Here is an 18,837-nt window from a genome sequence, read left to right on the forward strand (position 1 = left end):
ATCCCCAACAAAATCAACAGTTTGAGGAAGCTAATACTTAAAAGGTGTTCCCACGACACTACGAAGCATGTATGTTTCACATTGTTTTCCATCCATCCATCCATCCATTTTCTTCCGCTTATCCGGGGTCGGGTCGCGGGGGTAGCAGTCCAAGCAAATTGACCCAGACATCCCTCTCCCTGGCGACACTTTCCAGCTCCTCCTGGGGAATCCTGAGGCGTTCCCAGACCAGGCGGGAGATATAATCCCTCCACCGTGTTCTGGGTCTACCCCGGGGCCTTCTCCCAGTTGGACGTGCCCGGAACACCTCTAAAGGGAGGCGTCCGGGAGGCATCCTTATCAGATGCCCGAACCAGCTCAACTGACTCCTTTCGACGCGGAGGAGCAGCGGCTCTACTCCGAGCTCCCTCCGGATGTCCGAGCTCCTGACCCTATCTCTAAGGCCGAGCCCAGACACCCTTCGCAGGAAACTCATTTCAGCCGCTTGTATCCGCGATCTTATCCTTTCGGTCATGACCCACAGCTCATGATCATAGGTGAGGGTTGGAACGTAGACCGACTGGTAAATCGAAAGCTTTACCTTCCGGCTCAGCTCCCTCTTCACCACAATGGTCCGATACAACGTCCGCATCACTCCTGACGCTGCACCAATCCGCCTGTAGATCTCATGCTCCATTTTACCCCCACTCGCGAACAAGACCCTGAGATACTTAAACTCCCCCACTTGGAGCAAAGTCTCACTCCCCACCGAGAGAGAGCAATCCACCGTTTTCCGGCAGAGAACCATGGCCTCAGACTTGGAGGTGCTAACTTTCATCCCGGCCGCTTCGCACTCAGCTGCAAACCGCCCCAATGCCCGCTGGAGGTCCCCGCTCGAGGAAGCCAACAGAACCACATCGTCTGCAAAAAGCAGAGATGAGATTCCAAGCTCCCCGAACTGGAGACCCTCCTCCCCCTGGCTGCGCCTTGAGATCCTGTCCATAAAGATTACAAACAGGACCGGTGACAAGGGGCAACCCTGGCGGAGTCCAACACACACCGAGAACGCGTCCGACTTTGTGCCAAGTATGCGGACACAACTCTCACTTTGGTCGTACAGGGATCAGACATTGACATTGTTTTCCCAGAGTATTCAATGGAAAGTCAACTCTCTGGGCCTGATCTACTTAGATCCCAAATAATGAGCGCTAAATTGCGTGTGCAAACAAAACAACTTCACCTGTTATTTCTGGGCGTGTTGCGGGTGATTTACTGTGATTGCATGCACAATTGATAACGAGTGCAAAAGTGGTGCGGACCGCCCCTTAAATGAGGATTTTGAGTGTGCTGTCCCCATGGAGAGTTTGAGAGAGCAGAGTGGTCGTAAACGAAAAATGAATATGGAAGTCATGGAGTTGGAGGTCTTGGTGGAGGAGGCACATAAACACATCGGTGAACTCCAGCAGAGACATCTCAGCGTTGCCAGAAGAAACATGATTTAGGAGAATGGGAAAAAAATAGTGATTTTATTATTTGAAAATGTTTTGTAAGTTGTCCGTAATGACCGTAAAAAAAAGAATAATCTCTTTTTTCTTAAAGGGAGGATTATCATCAGATGTCTGGCAATCCCTGCCGCACTCCTCAAATCAGCTCAGACCAGAAAACACCTCAGCAGAGCCGCAGGCGTCCACATTGTTATTATGACATTGATCGAGAGTTGCTGCAGCAACAAAGAAATCAGACGGACCCCTCCGCCATGACACTCGGGCCATTGTTGTGCACACGGGGCAGCTGGTCAGTGCTGTGTCTGGGCTGACAATGGCCGTCAATGCCCTGGCAACAGTCGGGAGGTCATTTAGTGGCAGTGCTTCAACTGAGCCGCCGGCGAATGAAGAGTGAGGGGAGAGCACAGGAGATGAATGTTCATTACGCACGGGTGGACACTGGGAGACGCCGGCACTAACTGTGATGGTGCACTGGAATGATCCAGACGCAAGAAAATGCAGTGTTGAAGGAGTTTCTCCATAGGAAATATGACATGGCTCCTTTTTGTGACTAGCTCCATATCAGCCCTTAATTAGGTCATCCAGCAGCTCAAAAATGGCATTGCTGGATATGTCTCTACTATTTTTATTTCTGACAGTCCAAATATGTTGACACGTGCACAGAGGATTCTCTCTCTCTGTCGTCTGTCATGGCACCTATGCCTCCTTCTCGCCTCAATGACCGAAGCCATGTGTGCGTAACGCTGTGCCAGTTTGCACCTGCCTTTCAAACGTGCTAAATATAGACGCAAATACAGCGCGCGCTATCTGCTTCAGGTTTGATAAATCACATTGCGTGTGCTAAATGATTACATTTGCATCTCCTCCTCCTCCCAGTATTTTGCATGTTCTGATAATCTGCATGTATTCTGCATATTCATGAAGGCAAACACATTAAATGGATTGCGAGTGCTATTTTGCTCATTTGACAGACGCAATCCGCGGTGCTCCCAGTTAGTACATCAGCTTTGCGCGTGCTATCAAGTTTGCACATGTTTTTATACATGCAAACCTTTAGAAGATCAGGCCCTCAGTGTTTGATGTAAGCCTCTATTGATTTGGGCTCTGGAGGACTTGTAGGATCCAATCCAGAGGTGTTGAACTGATTGGCTGGGTTATTGATTGAGTCATTCATTGAGAGGTCACACCACTGGATTGGTGGGCAAGTTGATGAGATCTTAATTTGAGAATTGATTGCATTGACTCCTGATTTTTCTTAAGACACTGCTTGGGGTCAGATGGAGAGATTGCAACCGTGCACATACAGACTACCATAGACACATTTATATCAAACCACATGACATGCTCATTCTCACAGCATTTTTTTTCTAGCATTTCATTAATGTTAATATTGATTTTGTTCTTATGTAGCATCTACAGTGTTAATCTTGTAAACATTTAAAAGTGTGTTTGGCATTCACCGACATGCATCATGATGCCCCTGTTACGTCAGTGTGTGATGCCTGTGTGAACGTGTGTGTATTGATGAATTGACCACTAAGTGCATCCATGTGTAAAAAAGCAGACACACACAATCCAAATCACATCAATATCCAGCAAATACCCTCTCCGACCTCTGGGTCTTGGATGCCGTCCTCCTGTGGTACTCTTTGACACAATGTTACACAATGCAACACCATCTCAGGTCCTACAACCACCTGATCTGATGCAGATCTTTTTTAAGGTAGCTTTGATTCAATGCAAAAACTCATGAGTTTTATATTTACATTAAGCTGATATACAAGGAAAAGGACCAAAGAGTGCCAGTGCAAGAGATCAAGCAATCAGGTCAATATCAGCTTATAAATAATGTCTGCAGGGATGGCTTCTTCCAGCATGCTGTGTGCAGAAGGCAAAGAGATACATGAATGTTCTCTGACCATCACGAGAAAAAGGTCTAGATGGAAAGGTACTGTAAAAAATAATCTAATTATCATCCTGTGCAACAGCATACTTGATTCTAATTGATTAAATCACAAAGCGGCTGTAATGAATTCTAAACCGAGTCTATACTAAGGACAACCTGATCATTTCAACTCTGCCTGTTGACACTGTGGCAACATTCATTGGTAGCTAGGTCATAGGAAGTGGTGGACAGTAACAGAGTAAATTTACTTGAGTACTGTACTTTTGTAAATTTTCTGAGTATCTGTACTTTACTTGAGTATTATTTTTTGGGGTACTTGTTACATTTACTCCACTAAATTCAGAAGACAATTATTGTACTTTTGACTCCTCTACATTTCTATCAGTGCTCTAGTTACTCACTACTTCATCTTTGAAGTCAGTTCATGAATTTCCTTCTCTTTTCTGAAATCTGATCCTAAGACAGTAAACTGTGTTTGTGTAGTTCTGTTTGTCTCAGTGGTTTAGTCGTACCTGTATATCAAACACAGAGCATCACTCAGATCAGGCAGTTCATGTAGAGGTGGTAATGATGGCTATAATTCTCCACCTGAGCACCCATGTCCATATCTTCAGCCCGTGTTAGAGGTTTTTGAAATGAAGAATGATACGTGTTGTTTGAAATGTTCTCCTTGTTTCCCACTCTGCCCAAACCTACAAACATTCACTGTCCAACCTGAGAGAGCGTGTTGAGCTACGTACAACTTTCACTTGTATTGGAGTAATATTTGACATGGAGTGTTTATACTTTGACTTAAGTATAGACACTATAATGTGCGGCCGATGTCTAGGATCCCGGAAGTGCTATATATGCTGGAAATACAAGCTGCCAAGCGGACCAATCACAGAGCTTGTGGTCCGCGTCGATTCTACACGTAGTTACATTTTGGAGGAGGTGGTTGTCAGCTGTGTGCGCAGGCCTCTGTGTAGGCAGAAGTATAAATCAGGCTTTACTCCTATCAGAGACAGTGTCATATTCAAAGTTATCTTTCGACTTTCGCTGCCACTAACACTCTGCTAGCAGGTAAAGTGTGGACGCGTGAGCTGAAGTGAAACTGGCAGAAAACAAACAAAAACATAAATTCATATCCACTCAAAACACTGAGTTTATGTATGAGATAGATTGACAAAGGCTGAAACTAGACCAAGACATGTTCTCATAATTTGAGTGTCTATACTTTGACTTAAGTAATGAAGACGTGTACTTCGTCCACCACTGGTCATAGGTGGGGTCATGTATATGAAATGAGAAGTTATGCGAATTGGAACCTCGACAGGGTGAGCAGAGTCCTCATGCAAATCGGAAGGTTCTTGGTTCCCCTTGTCAGGATTCTAATTTGCAATAGCCACTCGTTCCCTATAGATTATCCCTTACATAAGATTAAGCAGAATAGAACAACACAAAAGAAGAGAAGAGATGAGAGAGGAAGAGAAGAGAAAGAGAAAAGGTGAGAAGAGAAAGAAAGCATAGAAAAGAAGAGAAGTGCTGCATTAGATTAGAATAGAATAGAAAAGACTGTGATTGAATATAAGAGGGGAGGATTAAATAGAGTAGGGAAAAAGCAGGAATGGATAGTATAGTATATAATGGAACAGAGTATAGTAGAAAGGGGGATTTTCTCTGAGGCTGTCCTTTTCGACACGCACACACACACACATACACACACACACATACACACACACATTACACACTGGGAGAATCTTTCTTTCATCGCCTCTTGCCTGTTTCCATGGAGACAGTAGTGAGCTGTTTCTTTCCACCAGGATCACACCATCTGTCTTGATCACAATACATATGCACACACACATGCGTGCACACACAACTGATGAATTTTTCAGTTTCACCAGATCAGTCAGTACTACAGTGACTGTGATGCTGATGGACTGAGGGCTTTTCCTTATGTGCAGAGGGTTCATATTTAATATAAATGACTACTCTACAAGTGTTTGGTCCATGACAGTAAGCTACAGATCCTACTGTAAATCTCTCATTTACACATCTCTCTTCATTGTCTCAAAACTGTTACATCATTTTTAGGTGATCAAAATGTTATTTTTAATTGAACAGTTAATGCAATGTGGAAGTTTCACTTTGTCTCTTTAATAAAGGCAGAGGTCAATCAAGTGCACACCAAGGTTATTATAGTTTTGCATTTTTCAGTAGTTTTTATTTTTATTTTGTTTTGACTTTTTATTTTCAATTTCAGTTTATTTGTATTTAGTTTTTAAAGCTGGTTTGCTAGTTTAGTTTAGTTTAGATTTTTTGAAAATGCTTCGTTTTAGTTGAGTTTTTATTAGTTTCAGTATTAGTTTTAGTTGAGTTTTTATTAGCCTCAGTATTAGTTTTAGTTTAGTTTTTATTAGTTTCAGTATTAGTTTTAGTTTAGTTTTTATTAGTCTCAGTATTAGTTTTAGTTTAGTTTTATTAGTTTCAGTATTAGTTTTAGTTGAGTTTTTATTAGTTTCAGTATTAGTTTGAGTTTAGTTTTTATTAACCTCAGTATTAGTTTTAGTTTAGTTTTATTAGCCTCAGTATTAGTTTTAGTTTAGTTTTATTAGTTTCAGTATTAGTTTGAGTTTAGTTTTTATTAACCTCAGTATTAGTTTTAGTTGAGTTTTTAATAGCCTCAGTATTAGCTTTACTTTAGTTTTATTAGTTTCAGTATTAGTTTGAGTCTTTTTTGTAACATGTTTAGTTTTCAGGGGCAAGCTTCAATAAGGTCATCGTGTAAGCTTCCCCCCTCTTGTGATGTTCCTGCGTATGTACTGACCAGCAGCTATCGGGTCGCTGGTGGAAGGAATGCATCAGTGTTTTCTGCCCTCTGGTTATCTCGGGCTCCATCATGAAGGGCGCTCTCCCTTGCCTTGAAAAGTTAAGCTCGGTTAGCCGTCTTGCGTGAGCTTTTCAAATGGACTTTAATCCATTACATTTCCCCTGACGCGGACATGAGCACCACATACTTGTTTGTCTCGTCCGTGACGTGCAGCAATTCTCCGCTGAAACTCTAGAGGTCGGTGTGGTCTCTCTGATAGCCGGTTACATGGCTAATATGCTGGAAATACAAGCTGCCAAGCACAGAGCTTGCGGTCCGCGTCGATTCTACACGTAGTTACATTTTGGAGGAGGTGCTTGTCAGCTATGTGCGCAGGCCTCTGTGTAGGCAGAAGTATAAATCAGGCTTTACTCCTATCAGAGACAGTGTCATATTCAAAGTTGTCTTTCGACTTTCGCTGCCACTAACGCTCTGCTAGCAGGTAAAGTGTGGACGCGTGAGCTGAAGTGAAACTGGCAGAAAACAAACAAACACATAAATTCATATCCACTCAAAACACTGAGTTTATGTATAGTTACTTTAGTTTTGTAAACTCACAATACAGTTTTTTGTAAATCTTCGGTTTTATTTTTACTTTTCCTTAATGAAAATGTTTTTTCACCTCTCGTTTTTGTTATTTCATTAGTTTTTGTTAACGATAATAACCTTGGTGCTGACACAGGAGTAAAATGTCCTGTATAAAGAAAGGGTGATACAGAGTTTGAGAGGATAAAATGTGCTGTTAGTTCAAATAAACACTTTAAATCACTTAGCTCCTTGTATAGCTTTACTTTGACATCATTTTGGCTATGTTCGCACTGAAAGAAAAAGTGTCCCAAATCCGATTTTTTGGTGGTCAAGTGACCAGGTCAGACTTTTTAGAGGCAGTGTGAACACTCAAATCTAGCCCAAATCAGATTTTTTCAAATCATATTTAGACCACTTCTATATGTGGTCCTGAATCAGATACAGATCTGATTTTTTTCAATGCGACCTCAGTGTGAACAGCCAAGGCGGATTTGGTGCGCATTTGATACTTTCAAGTCACTTTATAGCGACACACGTCACAATTCTGCGGTAGCCTTGCAAAAATGGAGGATAACAACGATGGAGAGAGTCAACGGAGGGACAGCAAGGTCTTGGACCTTATAATTATATGGGTTGACACTTCCATACAAGCAAAGCTTGAGGGTTCATACTGTAACCAGTCTGTGTTTGAAAGTATATCGAAAGAACTTGCCCAACGGTGACACAGAAGAATCGTGACTCAGAAGAACGGTGACATAGAAGAACGTTGACACAGAAGAACGTGGACACAGAAGAATCGTGACACAGAAGAACGTTGACACAGAAGAACGTTGACACAGAAGAACGGTGACACAGAAGAACGGTGACATAGAAGAACGTTGACACAGAAGAACGTTGACACAGAAGCACGGTGACATAGAAGAACGGTGACACAGAAGAACGTTGACACAGAAGAACGTGGACACAGAAGAATCGTGACACAGAAGAACGTTGACACAGAAGAACGTTGACACAGAAGAACGGTGACATAGAAGAACGTTGACACAGAAGAACGGTGACACAGAAGAACGTTGACACAGAAGAACGGTGACACAGAAGAATCGTGACACAGAAGAACGTGGCTGCAGTGATAAAAGAAAAATGAAAATGCTGACTTCCTCCATGTTTACGTTTGTGAAACAGCTGCATGTGACGTCATTGTTACTGTTCTTTTGCGCATGTGGGGCAGTTTGGAGCCCTAAATGGTTCACACTGGAATCGGATACAGGTCACATTACAGATGGTAATGTGAACAGGCAAACAAAAAATTGGATCTGAGCAAAAAATCGGAATTGACCATTAAGCCTTGCAGTGTGAACGTAGCCTTTGAGGTCATATATATGCGATAATGTACGGTTAGCAGGTGGTTATGGGAAATAGAATCCGGACAAGGTGAGAAGGGGTCTTGTCTCACCCTGTTGGGACATCAGTGCACATGGTACACATTTGCACACTGCTTTAGCAACACCTTGCACATTTCATCACTGCTCTTTCCATTCACCGGAGAGAAGATATTTTAAATACTCTCTTTTTTATTGAAGTTAAGTTTTGATAGTAGGAGTTTTTATTTTATTTGATATGAACTGTAATGCACCAATTTCACAGATTCAAATTCTTGGTTTGTCTTAACCTGTTTCAGAAACTCCAGCTTCTTAATATCTATAACATCAATATCTCTCAAATATGTGTCTGTTTGTATAAAATACAACGTGAAGGGAATATCCCTGATCACTTCAAGTCTTACTTCAAATCAAATTCACAGGTTCACTCTCATTCAGCTCGTCAAACTTTATTTCTTCATCCTCCTGAATGTTTTACTTGTAGAAGTCAATTCTCGATACGTTTCAGGAGCAGCAAATTCTGGAATATTGATTCCAATGTGGCTAAAAACTGTTTATCTTTAAAATGTTATAAAGGATGCTTGAAAAAACTTTTAACTACTGTTACTTAATATACTCATCATGCTCAACCAAATACTCATAGAGTAGGTGTCCATGCACATCATATTCAGATTTTGTACTTTTGAATTCTGTTGATGTAATAACTGCATTTTGTATATTCTTATGTTATTTTATTTTTAGTATCAACTGTTGTCTTTATATGTGTCAATCTAGTATTTTTTTTAATTCATTTTTTATATTAGAACACTATTTGGGTTGAGGCTTCAAATAAGCTCTCTGAGTTTTCTGCCTCTTCCTGCACATTCTATTATTTATCTTTGCTATTTTTTGTATGTATTTTCTTTTAATTGTGCAAATAAATAAACTTTAACATAAACAACCTACTTGGCAATAAATCTTTCTGATTCTTGTCATGTTGCTCCCTTTAGAGTGACAACTGATTACTTTGTGTTGAGGCTTTGCTGAAAATTAGTTTTATAACAACTCAGTCAACAGCTGTTTAAGGATTGCAGTATGGCATAAATCAGGGGTTCCCAAACTTTTCAGCCCGCGACCCCCAAAATATAGGTGCCAAAGACTTGTGACCCCCACTGTCCCTCAAAGTGATTTAATGTGGCTTCATTTAGCTAGTCTATAGGAAATGACCCTACCTATATGAGCATGTGTCTGTTTCCTGTGCCTTTATGAATTATCCTTAGAAAGGCAGAAAACTCATTACATTTCCTATTTTCAAGGTTTTATTTCAAGTTTAGCTACTATTTTTGTGGATATTTTTTTCTATAATGTGTAAATGTACTTTTTATAGCTAACTTTTGTCATTCATCTTTTTTTATTGGATAATTAATGTTTTTCTTTTTCACCACAAGTTAACAAATTATACATGAGCAATAAAAAAAAGAGATGAAAAAAATACAAAAAAGAATATTAATGATAATAATAATGATAATAATAATAATAAACAGAAAGGAAACAAAAAGGAAAAGCAACATAAGGAAACAGGTTAATAAATGTATATAAATAAATATTTTTTGATAACTTTAAAAAAAAAAAAAACACTCTGGCAGACATCGCGCAACCCTCCATTTGTGTCTCGTGACCCCCTAGGGCAGGCATGTCCAAAGTACGGCCCGGGGGCCAGTTGCGGCCCGAGGTCCATTTATTTATGGCCCCAAGCTTCCATCTTAAATTGTTTTATTTATAGCACAGAAATGAATCACCTTCTGAATCATCTGTACATTTGCAGTTTCTTTCAAGCGCACAAACAAAACTAAAGTCAATCCAGAAACGTCTCAAAAAGCTTCATAACGACTACCTCTCTAAAGCCAAAGCTCTGGGAATTCTTCAAGACGGCAATAAAGAAGAAACACAAGAACTCTTAAAGCTGACAGTTTTTCAAATTAATGTTTTCATCATGATGTGAAAATGTTCTTAATGAACACTAAAAGTTCAGAAGACACAAAAGAGAACACAAGACAAGATCAAAATTATGAAATTGTACAGAAAAGGCAAAATTTGGTGCAGAAAAAAATGTTCAGAACTCAGGAAAATAATTATTTAGTTCTTAATGTGTTCTCTGCTGGTCAGAAAAGTCTTCAAAACAACATGAAAAAGAAGTGTGATGAAATCCAGATCGTGATCCTGCCATAGGAAAATAATGAGACAATATTTTTCACACATTGCCCAACCCTTAAAAACATTTTCCTCCAGAAGAAGATAACGTTTGCTAATGTTTACATGGTACTTCCTAGTTTCTGTTTTATTGAGAAAACATTTAAAATAATTGTTATTAAAAAGATATTTCATATATAACTTTTAGGTTTCCAAAGTCTCAGTAGGAGCCACTGGCCCTGAGGTATTCAGACAACATCAAATGTGGCCCTCTTTGAAAAAAGTTTGGACACCCCTGCCCTAGGGGGTCCCGACCCACACTTTGGGAACCCCTGGCATAAATGAGCCTAACAATTACTTCCACAGTCATCAACTGAAGATAAAACTTGCAGCTAATGAAGCTGGGATCAACTTTTTGCAGTGCACTTTGCTTATTTGGCAGATATCACACCATGTTTTATTTGAGGTTCCATGATCATGGAAACTTCAAAGTACAAACTACTTTTTTTCTTTCAGCAGTTTCCCATGGTCATCTTAACTCCTGGAACAATAAGTCATCACAGGATGCTGCAATGTGACAGCCCAAATACTGAGGTTTTCTAAGGCAACTACGCAACTTTCACTTCCCATATTGCACTGACATTTGCGTTCAGAGATTGAATGGAAATGAGACTTTGTGTATCTTTTTCCAGCTTTCATTTGACTACCATGCATGAGCAACAAGCTCAGCTTTGAAACTTTCCACAAAATACAAGCACGTGCCAACATCTGGAAGCTCACCAAATGAACACAACACCATTACAGATGAGCGGCAAACACACATTCACCACTTCTCTTTTCTATCATCAACGAGAGATCACGAGATCAATTGATTCTATCTATAGAAATGTGGAAATGTGACATAGTTTGCATGTGTAACAATGCAGTGTATGCAGTGAACAGGTTCTCTTAAAAGACTGGAAAATACCAATCGTTACCATCTCTTCATCACACCCACAGCTGACAGCAGTGACTCCATGTGGAGGAGGCTTCTTTATTTTTATTCTGCTGTGTGTACCTGCTTTGATCCTCATTATTCTGCTCTAATAATTCAGATGTATTCTAATCAATCATCGGACTGAAACTGATTAGTCTAACACTTTATGACTCTTTTTCATTTACGATTCATGAGTTCTGTTCTACTTCATGAGTCTCTGTTACACCTACAGTCATGGCCAAAAGTTTTGAGAATGACACAACTATTAATTTTCACAAAGTCTGCTGTTTCAGTTTTTATAATGGCAATTTGCATATACTCCAGAATGTTATGAGGAGTGATCAGCTCAACTGCAATTAATTGCAAAGTCCCTCTTTGCCTTGAAAATGAACTTTATCACCAAAAACACATTTCCACTGCATTTCAGCCCTGCCACAAAAGGACCAGCTAACAGAATTTCAATGACACACAGGTGTCACACACATTAACACAGGTGTGGGTGTTGATGAGGACAAGGCTGGCGATCAATCTGTCATGATTGAGTGACTGGACACTTTAAAATGAAGATGGTGCATGACACCATTGTTCCTCATCTGTTAGCCATGGTTACCTGCAAGGAAACACGTGCAGCCATCGTTGCATTGCACAAAAAGGGCCTAACAGGGAAGTTTATAGCAGCGAGTAAGATTGCACCTCAGTCAACCGTCTATCCAATTATCAAGAACTTCAAGGAGAGAGGTTCAATTGTTGCCAAACAGGCTCCAGGGCGCCCAAGAAAGTCCAGCAAGCGCCAGGACCGTCTCCTGAAGGTGTTACAGCTGCGGGATCGGGCCACCACCAGTGCAGAGCTTGCTCAGGAATGGCAGCAGGCAGGTGTGAGTGCATCTGCACGCACAGTGAGGCCAAGACTTTTGGAGGAAGGCCTGGTGTCAAGGAGGGCAGCAAAGAAGCCACTTCTCTCCAGTAAAAACATCAGGGACAGACTGATATTCTGCAGAAGGTACAGGGACTGGACTGCTGAGGACTGGGGTAAAGTCATTTTCTCTGATGAATCCCCTTTCCGATTGTTTGGGGCATCTGGAGGAAGGCTTGTTCGGAGAAGACGAGGTGAGCGCTACCATCAGTCCTGTCTCTTGCCAACAGTGAAGCATCCTGAGACCATTCATGTGTGGGGTTGCTTTTCGGTCAAGGGAGTGGGCTCTCTCACAATCTTGCCTAAAAACACAGCCATGAATAAAGAATGGTACCAGAACGTCCTCCGAGAGCAACTTCTCCCAACCATCCAAGGGCAGTTTGGTGATGAAGAATGCCTTTTCCAGCATGATGGAGCACCTTGCCATAAAGCAAAAGTCATTACAAAATGGCTCGGGGAACAAAACATTAAGATTTTGGGCCCTTGGCCAGGAAACTCCCCAGATCTTAATCCCATTGAGAACTTGTGGTCAATCCTCAAGAGGCGGGTGGACAATCAAAAACCCACAAATTCTGACAAACTCCAAGCATTGATTATGCAAGAATGGACTGCCATCAGTCAGGATTTGGTCCAGAAGTTGATTGACAGCATGCCAGGGAGAATTGCAGAGGTCTTGAAAAAGAAGGGTCAACACTGCAAATATTGACTTATTGCATGGATTCTGTGTAATTCTCAATAAAAGCTTTTGATACTTATGAAATGCTTCTAATTGTATTTCATTATACCATAGAAACATCTGACAAAAACACCTAAAAACCCTGAAGCAGCAGACTTTGTGAAAATGTAATATTTGTGTCATTCTCAAAACTTTTGGCCATGACTGTACACATAATGTACATACATGCTCTATAGAGCTGCTCACAAAATATATGCCCTCATTGACCAAAGGCCACAATGTTCACCTCAAACTATGCACTACTGGACTGTTCTTACATCATTTCTATTTTGTTTTTCTAAATTCTCCACTCTTATTTTAACAACAATTAATATGATTATATTTCATTTTGATTCAATGTTTGCAGGGAATTCAAAATTTCAACATCGCTAAGAGTGGCTTGATTACCACAAAATTGAAAACACATGCACACACAAAAAATAGAGACAAAAGTGGTTGAACAGCAGCAGTGTTGGGCAGTAACGCGTTACTAATAACGCGTTACTGTAACGCCGTTACTTTTGACAGTAACTTATACTCTAACGCATTACTTTTTAAAATAAATAAACTCAGCTACCGTTACAACATCGTGCGTTTGTCCGTTACTTTAAATTAATTCATTGTTGGCTAGCTGCAGTGTACTTCTTCCTGTTTACAGTGGCAATGCATTGTGGGATTGCTGGGTGCCATGCCAACCGCTGTAAAACAAAAGAAGAAGACGCGTGTGGGCGTGTTTCCGTTTAATAACATGTGCGGCAGTCATGGAGAGTAAAGGCGAAAGCAAGACGAGTTTCTCAAAGTGGAAATACGCTCATATGTTATAAGTACATTGTTGCTAGTTTTCATACTTAAGCTGTGAAGGAACATTTTTAAGGGCTAAACACAACAGCTTTTATGATGCTGAAGCCACTTTATTTTTTTATCTTTGATTCTGACTAATATATTCAGACTGTTTTGTTTTATTTATTTCAGAAATCCTTGTGATATTGTCAGTTGTTGCTGGTCTGACTTAAATAAAGTAGCATTTAAAAATTACTTTGAGGTTGAGTCAGGTCTGTGTTTGCATTGATCATAATGCTGAGTAAAGTTTAGCGATGTGCATGCAAATAAATAGAAACTGTAAAGATGATCAATAGTGTATTATGTTCCATACAGCACTGAAATGAAGCTGGTAGTGCATAAATAGGAGCATTAAATAATGTTCTTATTATAAAGTAACTAAAAAGTTACTTTTAACAGTAATTCATTACTTTTTGGTGTAAGTAATTAACAGAGTAATTTAGTTACTTTTTGAATAAAGTAACTAGTAACTGTAACTAGTTACTATTTTTCAGTAACTTGCACAACACTGAACAGCAGTGTAAACAAATTGACATTTTGGAGAGTTGAGTTCAGCATTTTCCATAAACTTACAGATAATTCACAAAGCAGTACTCGTGTATTTCTTTACTTTGGATTTCAAATGCATTTCCTGTTCTTGTGAGCCCTGGCTGCCTCCAGATGCTGCACAGCTCACTGTTGAACTGTGAGCTGATGATAAGTGCAATCAATGTACTTCATCTTTAGTTTCTATTATCTTTGAAACTGAGCAGTCAATCTTACAATGTGCCATCACAATTTCCACAGTATTGGCTAACTGCATTAATGCTTTCATGTAAGTTTACACTTCATGACTGCTGCACTAAACATATTATTGTCACTTCTCTGATTAAATGGAGAGAAAATGTATACATGGTGTCATGATCAAAATTTAGGAGGACCCAGCGTAAGAACAAAAAAGGGGAAAAAACAACAACTTATTCTTGATTACATACAGAACTAAAACTAAGTTTTAGACTCTAACTAAAATGTGGAACACTGAATGTATACAGTGTGCGGTTCTCTGTATTGCAAACTGCTTGATTGTGTTGGAATAATTTAGATTTATGCTATGCTATATGCTATGCACTGTTGGCAGTGGACAGTAACAAAGTACAGTTTTTGAGTATCTGTACTTGAGATAAATATCATACTTTTGACTCCACTACATTTCTAACAGTGCTTTAGTTATTCACTACTTTTGCTTTGAGGTCAGCTGACGAATTTTCTTTTCCGATCCCAAAGATACGGTGGCCCTGAGATCCCACAGCTCTGCAAATTAAGAAAACACATGCAAAAAGACAAAACACAAGCAAATCAAGAAACATCTTCATCAATTTGACAACACATGCACAGCATTTAGAAAACGCACTGCAAAGACCACAACTCAACACATTAGAAAAACGTGCTGCAAATAGACCGCAACACAGCAGAAGTGTTTCCAGAGGACACATAAAAGTGATGCACACTTGTTGTTGACGCAGATTTTGTAAATCTCTGATCTGTTTACCACACAAACTTCATCACAGCCTCCAAAACATCAGCATCTAACCTGAGAAAGCATGTGGAGGTCTGGAGCTCACACACTGCTTTGATTCCAGAGGAACATTGTTAACTTGTCTGTGCTTGTAGTAACTTAGTTTAGATTTCATGGTAGACTTTTTAGATATGAAATCATGTTTTCTAGATAAACAAAACGGAGCAGAATGTTCACCCATGCACTCTTGACTGACCTGATGCTTTGTGAAAATACAACGTTTAGAGATATTTTAAAAAGTACTTTGAATACTTCAGTATTTTTAAAAGACAGTACTCCAGGACTTTAACTCAAGTCAGAATCTGACTGAACAACTTTCACTTGTATTGGAGTAATGTTTGACCAGGGGGATCTATACTCTGACTTCAGTAATGAAGACATGTACTTTGTCCACCACTGACCGTTGGGATGTGGACGAGTAGGGGAGACCATGTAAGGTTGTAGCACTGTTTGCTTTAGGACCTCAGTCCTCAAATGTTAACACAAAGTACCCTCATTCATTTAAAAAACAAACCCAGTTCAAACCTCTGCAAGAATATCATAGACCTTGTGATTTCATGTCAAATATTCAGCGTTCCTTTGTTACAACTTATCCCACTACTATAGGTTGTAACAAATGCTGGGGTTAAAAACAACTAGACAAAAGAAGCGAACACAAAGACCACAGCATGTGCTTCACAAAGAGGCTTATTGAACAATCCTTCATGGACCTCTCTCTCTCTCTCTCTCTCTCTCTCTCTCTCTCTCTCTCTCTCTCTCTCTCTCTCTCTCTCTCCCTCCCTCCCTCTCTCCCTCCCTTTCTCTCTCTCTCTCTCTCTCTCTCTCTCTCTCTCTCTCTCTCTCCCTCCCTCTCTCCCTCCCTTTCTCTCTCTCTCTCTCTCTCTCTCTCTCTCTCTCTCTCTCTCTCTCTCTCTCTCTCTCTCTCTCTCTCTCAATTTCAATTCAATTCAATTCAAAGGGCTTTATTAGCATGGAAAACATACGTAATCATTGCTAAAGCTTAAAAAGAAATAAAACACAAAATTACAAACAATTCAAGAATAATAAGATTCAATGTTAAACTAACAGAGCTGCATAGAAGAAAGAAAATATATGAATAATAAAAATAATAATGATAATAAAAATAACAATAATAACACTAACAACAACAAAATAATAATTACAACAGTAATACTAATAACAACAACAATAATAATAATAATAATAATAATAATAATTTCATTTATCTTTTACAGATGACTATAGATTATTTACAGAAATGTAAAATTAAAATATAAAGATTTAAAGAGGAAAGATGTACAGGTCTGTGATGTGTGTGTGTACAGGTCTGTGGTGTGTGTATGTACAGGTCTGTGATGTGTGTGTACAGGTCTGTGATGTGTGTATGTACAGGTCTGTGATGTGTGTGTGTACAGGTCTGTGATGTGTGTGTGTACAGGTCTGTGTTGTGTGTATGTACAGGTCTGTGATGTGTGTGTGTACAGGTCTGTGATGTGTGTATGTACAGGTCTGTGATGTGTGTGTGTACAGGTCTGTGATGTGTGTATGTACAGGTCTGTGATGTGTGTATGTACAGGTCTGTGATGTGTGCATGTACAGGTCTGTGATGTGTTTATGTACAGGTCTGTGGTGTGTGTGTGTACAGGTCTGTCTCTGTCTCTCTGGATATATTATATTCAAACAACTATGTATATGTTTGAGTAATAAATGTTTGTGTATTGATGCTGAATTCTGTATATTCTAGCAGGATTAGCATAGTGGCTTGAAATTAGCTAGGAAGTAGACATCATATTTTTTCCAGGGAAACTACAAGTTTGATCAAAGTCATTGGATTTATCTGAAACATAGTGCAGTACATTTGGTCGTCCATTGTTCTGGAAGAGGTGTCCAGGAAGCCTTCTATGTTAGCTTGACCAGCCTTACCTTAGCAGAGTTAGTGATAAGACAACACTTATCTGCAACATATATTGCAACTTGTTCTCTCTATCCACATGAGTAAGGCCACACTGACACTGGGAACAATGTGACCCAAGGTCCCATAGACAAGACCTGAAGAACCCTCAGGAACTAGGTCAACGACTCTGTTAAGGACCCCACTCTGGAAAAACTTCCTCACAGAATACATATCAATGGAAAAACTGTCAGCCTCACCTAAAATGATAGTTTAACTTTTCTGGGTCAATTCCCTACTTCCTTTATGGTTTTATTTTTTAAATAGTTTTATAATTATGATTATTATGGTTATGGTTATTATTATTTGTATGACCTTTTTTTTTATTAATTTACTTACTTACTAATTTTGGACATACATTTCTCATCACAAAGTAAAACTGAAATTATGGCTCAAGGGAAAACAATCATGTGATCATCTGAATGCATCAAACTAGAGACAATGAAATGTAATTTTAAATGTGTTATTAGTGATGGACAGTGTTGAGTAGTCTATGTGCTGTTTTAAATGCTAGTATGTTTTTTATCATTTCTATTGTACATTTGTTTACATCTTCCTGCCTAGGGACCACAGATGAAAATTAGCTTATAGCTAACTCTAACTTAACAGTTTTTGCTTTGCATGGCCTCTGTCAAATAAACTAATAAATAAATAAATAATCAAAACTGTATCTGTTTCCACTTATGTGATTACTGAGAGGATTATTTTCATTTTGTATGTTCTCCATAATGCGGTTTCCAAAATGGTTCAGAATATATATATCTTTTTTTATTTTTTTACTTTTTATTATTTACTTATTTATTTATTTATTTATATTTATTTTAGTGTTGGTGGTTGAAGTGATAAAAATAATGATGATAAATATTATTACTATTATTATTATTATTAGTAGTAGTAGTAGTAGTAGTTGAATGTTTTGGGGTTTTTTTCAATTACTTACATGGTAACTTTAGTCATTCAATCTTCATTTTTCAATAATTCAATCAAACATCTTCATAAAATGTCTTCTGTTTTTTTCTTTTCTTTTTATTTACTCTTCAATATGTTTCTTGTACTTCAACAGTACTATCCAACATTGTTATACAATCTCATCTTTTTCTTTGTTTTTTCTTTCTTTATTTTTCTTTTTTAAACCTTAAATATATATATATATATATATATATTTTGTTTGTTTTGTTTTTGTTTGTTTGTTTATTTGTTTGTTTGCATTATTAGTCTATCTTCCCTCATCAACAACTTTGTAACTCGGGTTGTTTAGCCTTCATTGAGGATTGCTCTTTCAACCAATAATAACTTCACCAATTCTATCCAATGTCATTTTACAATTTCTTATTTGATTTGACATTTTATCTTATATTTTTAAATGTTTTTTTTATCTTGTCTCTTTCTTTCCTATCTCTTTCTCTTCCCTGCATTCCATCCCTCAAAACGATGCACTGTTTACCTGTTTCAATTTATATGACATCTGAAATTATTAGGATTTTGATTATTATTTTCTAATAATAATAGTACCTGCTATTGCTAACATTTATTATTATTAGTATGTGTTACATTTATTTATTTTTTGTTG

This window comes from Notolabrus celidotus, chromosome 10 (genome assembly GCF_009762535.1).
Source record: "Notolabrus celidotus isolate fNotCel1 chromosome 10, fNotCel1.pri, whole genome shotgun sequence".
Classification (NCBI taxonomy): domain Eukaryota; kingdom Metazoa; phylum Chordata; class Actinopteri; order Labriformes; family Labridae; genus Notolabrus; species Notolabrus celidotus.